The 7,697-nt window shown below is 35.1% G+C and overlaps 1 pseudogene across 1 annotated transcript; it reads left to right on the top strand.

Moving 5' to 3' along the window:
* Positions 1-282: 282 nt before the first annotated feature.
* On the top strand, positions 283-6,251 carry LOC145125767 (trafficking protein particle complex II-specific subunit 130 homolog; annotated as a pseudogene). The gene is made up of 20 exons (XR_013716148.1): positions 283-459; positions 553-629; positions 768-997; positions 1,070-1,251; positions 1,346-1,529; positions 1,641-1,731; positions 1,869-2,029; positions 2,108-2,197; positions 2,281-2,442; positions 2,534-2,595; positions 2,689-2,779; positions 2,862-3,192; positions 3,261-3,806; positions 3,880-4,092; positions 4,178-4,577; positions 4,837-5,018; positions 5,128-5,275; positions 5,347-5,648; positions 5,745-5,835; positions 5,901-6,251. The product of XR_013716148.1 is annotated as a trafficking protein particle complex II-specific subunit 130 homolog (transcript).
* The last annotated feature ends 1,446 nt before the right edge of the window (positions 6,252-7,697 follow it).

Below are 7,697 nucleotides of genomic sequence, written 5' to 3'. Positions count from 1 at the left end.
ATAACTGAATATGAATAAGAGAAAAAATGGAGAATGGGTGGAGCTTACAAAAACAAAAATCAGTTTAACAAGGGTAATATAATCTTTTTATATGGACCAAGTAAGGACATTGTAGTTTTTTTGAAACCACATGGATGCAATAGATCAGATTTTTAAAGGCTTGTATAAACCTTCAACTTTTGACCAAACCACAAGGACCATTTCTGTACTTTACTCTAAAAAAATGAAAATTTTAACCGTAAAACCAATTAGACTGTTTCCGGCATTTCCATTCAAAGAAAACCGAATATGGCGGTCCAGTCCCATAAGACAGAAAACCCAACGGTGATCGCTCCACCCAAACCAATAATCATATCTGCAGAGGAGAATGGATCCACCCGTCATTGAATCTCAGCCATGATCAGAGGAAACGTCGATTATCCGGATACACTAAAATCAATCCACAATTGAAGTCACGGCGTAAGAGGTTTTAGTTTACTAATCCACTTCCATTATCTTGATTAACGAACACATTCTATTAAATACTTCTAATTCACCTATTTTCCTCCACAGATTGATCGTATAAATGGCGAATTTCTTATCTCAGTTTCAGTCTATCAAAAATTCTTGCGATCGCCTCATCATTGCAAGTATGATTCCCAAATTTCCTTAATTACAGCTCTAATTCTAATTTTGAAATACGCATTCACTTCCACACTCAATAATCAGACCAAATTTAATACGCATTGAGTTGTGACATTGAATACTGAAATTGAATTGTTTTCCAGTTGACGATGTGAGTGATTTGTGGCCCCTTGTGAAGGAAGGATTTGAGAAACGGCTTCCATTTAAAAGAGCTACATTGAACAACAAAACCCGAAATCCTGTGACTGTAGATAATCTTCCAGCCGAGTTTATCTTAGCATCAGATCAAAGGGTCAGAAGTCGTTTCCTTCCAGAGCAACCATTGTTTTGGTTTAAAGAACCATATGCAACTGTGGTTCTTGTGACCTGTGAGGTAACTACTAAAACCTAACGTGAAACATTCATTGATCTGTATGAGTTGAAAAATGACAAATTGTTGCTACAGGATCTGGATGAGTTCAAAACAATCCTGAAACCACGTCTGAAATTAACCTTGCAAAATGATGAGAAGCAGTGGTTCATTGTGTTTGTGTCTAAAGCTGCACCCAATAATGACCAAGCATACAAGATGGCACAAAAAGTTTATGGAAGACTTGAAGTTGATTTCAACTCAAGAAAAAGGGAAAGGTAAAGTTGCATCCACTGATTAATCAATCATGAATTTCATTTTGTAACATTCGCATACTTCCATGAATTCAACTCAGGACTAGTGGTTCATCAGGTGCTGCAAATTTGATCTACATGGACCTGAAACAACTTTTTGGGAAGACTTACAGCTCAAAATCATGGAGTGCATTAGAAACAGTCTTGATAGGCGTATTCAGTTCTATGAGGATGAGATTCGTAAGCTCAGTGAACAACGTTTTATGCCTATTTGGAGTTTCTGTAATTTTTTCATTCTCAAGGTAACCATAAAGGCTAAAGCTCTTCTGTTAATATGATAATAAAAACATTTTTTTATCGCCAATAAGAACACTAGCAAGCTCTTCTGTAAATAATTAAAAATCTATTTACAGGAGAGCCTGGCATTCATGTTTGAAATGGCTCATCTTAATGAGGAATCATTGCGTGAATATGATGAACTAGAGCTCTGTTATTTGGAAACAGGTGTTTTATATATATATATATATATATATATATATATATATATATATATATATATATATATATATATATATATATATATATTTTCTGACTTTTTGCCACATGTAAAGCTTATTTTTTTTTTCTTGTACATCATACAGTTAACAATGCAGGAAAACAAAGGGAGTTTGGAGGAATAGACCATGGAGATGATCAAGCTGCAATACTAAACCCTAACAACAAACAACTGTCACAAATTGTTCAAGATGATTCCTTTAGGGAGTTTGAATTTCGACAATACCTTTTCTCCTGTCAAGCTAAGGTTATTTAAATAATCTTTGTTTTTGTTAGTAACTTAATATGGATTAATGATTATTGAACTTTTATTTTCTTTTCACAGCTGTTATTCAAGCTAAAACGTCCATTTGAGGTTGCATCAAGGGGGTTTTCATTCATTGTTAGTTTCTCAGAAGCATTGGCCTTACGTGAGGTAGGCATTCAATTCATAATTTCATATCATTAATTTTTAACTAATTTTGAATTTCTTATTAATTGTCTATGGTTACTCTCCAGAGTGGTTTGCCCTTCTGTATGAGGGAAGTTTGGGTCTTAACTGCATCCTTGGGATTGGTCAATGCAACTGCTGACCATTACAAGGATGGAATAGTGGCACCAGAGATAGAAAAAGAATTTTATCGTGTAAAAGGGGAGTTGTATACTCTATGTCGCGTTAAGGTAATTAAACTAAATAAAAATAATAATTTTGAATATGGATCATATGATAATATTTATATTATCTTCTTCTGTGTGTATGTGAACCTGATAGTTCATGAGGCTTGCATATTTACTTGGGTATGGATCTGATATAGAAAGAAGTCCAGTCAACAGGTGGGATAGATCTCAATTCTTGCTTGAAAGTCAATTCTTTATTCTATACATGATTCTCAAAAGTCAAAGCTGCCTCTTTTTTTTCTTGTGTAGTGCTTCACTTAGCATGCTACCATGGCCTAAGCCAGCAGTTTGGCCTTCAGTTCCACCTGATGCTGCATCCGAAGTTCTTGTGAAAGAAAAAGTATGTATCTTCATCTATTCTCTATGGTTTCATGCTATATGTTTGTTTTAGTAGAAATGATTGTGATTAAACTAAATTGTAGATGATGCAAGAAGCTACTCCAAGGATCAAACATTTTGGTATTCAGAAGAAACCTTTGCCTCTTGAACCCTCTTTTCTTCTACATGAAGCTAATCGCCAAAAAAGCTCTTGTTCTGCAGGTAATATGGATATCCGATCATTCAAACATTACTTTTTCATTCATTGTTATCCGTTTTGTTAACATATTACATGCTGGCAGCTCAGATTCAGAAGCACAATCGTCTCAACAAAGGAAACTCGCTGAAGTTTTTGTGGCTTCTCAACATGCTCTACGTAAAACTATCTCCGATCCTGGTTTATGGAACTCGTTATCATCTTTACAAGAGTTTGAGGTATATACAGATTAAGGTTACTATATGTATAATTGGAATTTTTGTATTGAATTTATATACACAAACAGAAAAAGTATCTGGAGCTATCAAAGGGAGCTGCTGATAACTACCATCATTCATGGTGGAAAAGGCACGGAGTTGTCCTCGACGGCGAAATCGCCTCCGTTTGCTTCAAAAACGGCAACCACGATCTAGCAGCGAAATCATACGAGAAGGTTTGTGCTCTTTACTCCGGCGAAGGATGGCACGATTTGTTAGCCGACGTACTCCCAAACTTAGCCGAATGCCAGAAAATCCTCAACGATCGAGCCGGATACCTATCGTCATGTGTGCGATTGCTTTCACTCGATAAAGGCTTGTTCTTAACAAACGAACGTCAAGCGTTTCAATCCGAAGTCGTTCGTCTTGCTCATAGCGAAATGGAGGATCCTGTTCCGTTAGATGTGTCGTCGTTGATAACATTTTCCGGCAACTCAGGGCCGCCGATGGAGCTTTGCGACGGAGATCCGGGTTCGTTATCTGTAACTTTATGGTGTGAGTTTCCCGATGACATCACTCTTGAATCACTTAGTCTCACCTTAACTGCCACCAATAACGCCGATGAATGCGTCAAGGTATTCATTCAACCATTTTCTCCAAGTTTTCTTCAAATTTCTAAACTCAAATTTACTTTCTTCAAATTTTCAGGCAATTAGAAGCGGTGATGTAACGATACTGAAGCCTGGTAGAAACACAATTACGCTTTCGTTACCCCCACAGAAACCCGGTTCGTATGTGTTGGGTGTTCTCACGGGGCAAATTGGTCATTTACGCTTTAGGTCTCATGGTTTCTCAAGAGGTGGGCCCGCTGATAGTGATGACCTCATGAGTTACGATAAACCCACTCGACCCATTTTGAAGGTATTTTTTTTCAAAAAACAAAGTACATTGATATTAAGTGCAATTTGGGGTATAATTTATTTTTGTGTTATGTTTGTTGTTTTAGGTGTTTAAACCAAGATCCCTTGTTGATCTTTCTGCAAAAGTTTCATCTGCGTTATTAATGAATGAAGCTCAGTGGGTTGGAATAATTGTAAAGCCATTTAAATACTCCTTAAAAGGAGCTGTTTTGCATATCAACACTGGGCCTGGATTGAAGATTGAGGAGTCACATGACATAGAAATGGAGACACATTTTACTTCAGATAATGATGATAATAATAATAATAATAATAATATTAACAATAATAATGATGATGATGATCCTGATGTTCCAAAAGAATTTTCTACACTTACTCTTAAAAATGGAAGTATAGAGTTACCAGATTGGGCAAGCAATATCGTTGGTGTTTTGTGGATACCTGTGCGTGCCATAAATGAAGGACTACCAAAAGGAACATCTGCAGGTTTTAATGATATTAAATAATTTCCATGATTTTGACTACTTTAATAACCTTTTGAGTAAAAGGTTATAGTTGATTTTTGCAATTTTGGTTTAAAAAGGTTTCCATTTGAAAAAATTTGGTCCTTATTTTACAATGGAACAAGGACCAAAAACATTACAAGAACCTAAACAAGGACCAAAGTTGCAAGAGAAAATCTTTTAGGATCAAAACTGAGAAAAATATTCAATTTACTATAATCTTTATTTATTATTTGTTTTAGGGGTAGTATTGTCCCAAAGAGCAAATGTAGTCGATGGACTGAGGACATTAGCTCTAAAACTTGAATTTGGAGTGTCACGAAATCAGATATTTGAAAAGACAGTAGCTGCTCATTTCACTGACCCATTCCACGTCAGCACACGTGTGGCAGACAAGGGCAATGATGGTGCTTTGCTTTTGCAGGTTTTATTTTCATTAAAACTTATGCACTTCCAAAAATAATTTCACTTATCAAGAATTTTCTATAATTCAATTTTTGTGCATTATTAATTTTGTCATTTGGTTGTTCCAGGTGATATTACAGTCACAAGTCAAAGCCTCGTTGACCATTCATGATGCATGGTTAGATCTACAAGATGGTTCTGTTCATGATGGAAAACCAACATCTGCATTGTTTCCTCTCATTGTTCCTCCAGCCTCTAGAGCTGGAATTTTATTTGGTATTTTAAAATTAAAAAAAAAATGATATTTTGATTCTTATTTTATTTGACATGGATTTGTGGTTTTGCAGATGAAGAGAAAGCATTGCATCCTGACACAATATTAAATATTAAATACAAAATATCGGGTGACAGAAATCATGGATCTCATACTCCCGTATCCTTGGAAACAAAAGTACATGACAATGACAATGATGTATTGACATTCAGGAGTTCTCTTGAGTTACAACGACCTGTTCTAGAACCTTCTTTAGCAGTTGGTTTTCTTCCTCTTCCTTCAAATGGTCTTAGAGTTGGGCAGCTTTTCACCATGAAATGGAGAATCGAAAGATTAAAGTTTTTTAAAGATGAAACAGCTTCTGGTAACAACAACGTAAGACTACTAATTCTAATTAAGCAACAACTTTTTAAATATTACATCATCATGTTATTTAAATCTAGATAGAAGATTAATTATTTCATGTAACAGGACGAAGTAGTGTATGAAGTGAAGGCAAATTTAAAGAATTGGATGATTGCCGGGAGGAAGCGAGGCCATGCCCCCCTCTCCACAAAGCAAGGTATATGCAAAAGACGTTAATACCCTCGTTATCCTGATCACTGACACTGATACTGATACTGACAGGTTCAAGGATTGAGATTTCTATATTGTGTGTACCGCTAGGTGCCGGATATGTTCGGCCTCCACAACTGGAATTGCCAAATGTGAATCGGGCAAATATAATATGCAATCCTGCGGGACCACATTTGGTGTGTGTCCTGCCTCCGCCTTTGAGCTCATCATTTTGCATTCCAGCGTGATTTCGATTTAAGAAAAAAAAAATCATGTTTTTTGTTTTTGGTGTGATTGCATTTGGTTCTATAGAGAATGAGTGACTATGAATATGATAAGCAATTTTGTAGTTTTTATTACCAACTTTTAACATAAAAAGTTGCACGTTATGTAAAGTAATACATTTTTTGGATTTATTAATAACCACCAGTTTTGTAGTTATATTTAGATTCCTAAAATGTTTAGCTTGTAAACTTTTCCCGGCAACACTAACCACCACCTTCGGCCGATGAATGGTGGTGGTGGTGGTGGGAGCAGACGCCGGTGGTGGTGGGAAACGGAGGTCGTTGGTTTGGAAGACATGTAGGCAAATGGGTGGGGTTTTGATAGGAGAAGGCCACATCATCAATGCAATGCCACATTAGTGTCCAAGTGTAGCCTATGTGGTCATGTGGACATTAAGTAGACCAAATCATCTAAGTAGACACTCACTAGAACAAGGCAAACACTGCCTCCTAGCATGAGCTAAGGGAGGTGCTAAGCAACACTCGCTACCATCTTAACAAGAGGAGAGAGAGAGACCTGGCTTGCGTGTGATTGGTCTTTTTCTTTGTTTTTATTTTTTGTATCAGCCTTTTGATTGGTTCTTTTTCATTTGATTTTTTTTAATCTAAGTGTACATGAAAGCTTAGGTGGAAAGTAAAAATATGATGTGCAATGTGTTTAGCATGTGCTAAGCATGCTACCACTTTTTATAGCCTAAGGTTCACCTAGTTGGATATGTATTTCAAACATCAATGACTTAAAAGACATAAAAATTAGTTCAGAAAAAATAAAATAAAAAAATTTGTTGGGTTATAACTTATAATGACAATAACGCTTATTTTTACCAAGATGTAGTTTTTGACATCAATTTCTTCTTTTTACATATTCACTTAATAAAGTTTAGGTGATTTATGTGTTAAATATCAAAGATATTAAAAAAAAAAAAAAAACGTTACATTTTCAATTTTGTAGCTGAAAACCCCACTATTTTTTTTCTTTAAGAAAAGCCACTAATATCATAAATATTTCTAAAATAACTAATATTTACCTACTATAGTCTATTATAGTCTATTAAGCTAAAATATATGGTTATCACATTATCACACTATATAAGATTGTCATATCAACGTCACATCATTATTCACTCTCCACCTTTTCACATAATCTCGTAGGGATGTTTCCTTCGTACTATCACAGCTTTATTATTTTTAATTTAATACAAATATAAATAATAAAAACAATATAAATGTATGATTAATTAAACTTAGAAATATTTCATCAATTTTAAAACATTGCATGATAAAAATTAAACACATTACATAATAAAAATAATGAAAATTACATCTACTCGTCATTGTTGTTGGATTGCTGATTGGTGTATGTATGTTCCGCCAAATCATTGCAAAGGTTGTTATTTGCTTCTTGGCTTTGAACCTCTATTAGTCCCGATAAATAAAGTGTGTGAACATGCGCTACTCCAAGTGGTGGAAGTGGTTTTTCTTTGTTATACATACAAATGGCTTGATGTTTGTCATTTGGCATCATATTTTATAATATTATACAATCGTATGTTACGATGTTTATTCTTGTTGGCTCCCATGTTCA

This window comes from Lactuca virosa, chromosome 7 (assembly GCF_052849685.1).
Source record: "Lactuca virosa cultivar CGN04683 chromosome 7, Lactuca_virosa_CGN04683_v6, whole genome shotgun sequence".
Lineage (NCBI taxonomy): Eukaryota > Viridiplantae > Streptophyta > Magnoliopsida > Asterales > Asteraceae > Lactuca > Lactuca virosa.
This window is presented reverse-complemented; position numbering and strand designations above follow the sequence as displayed.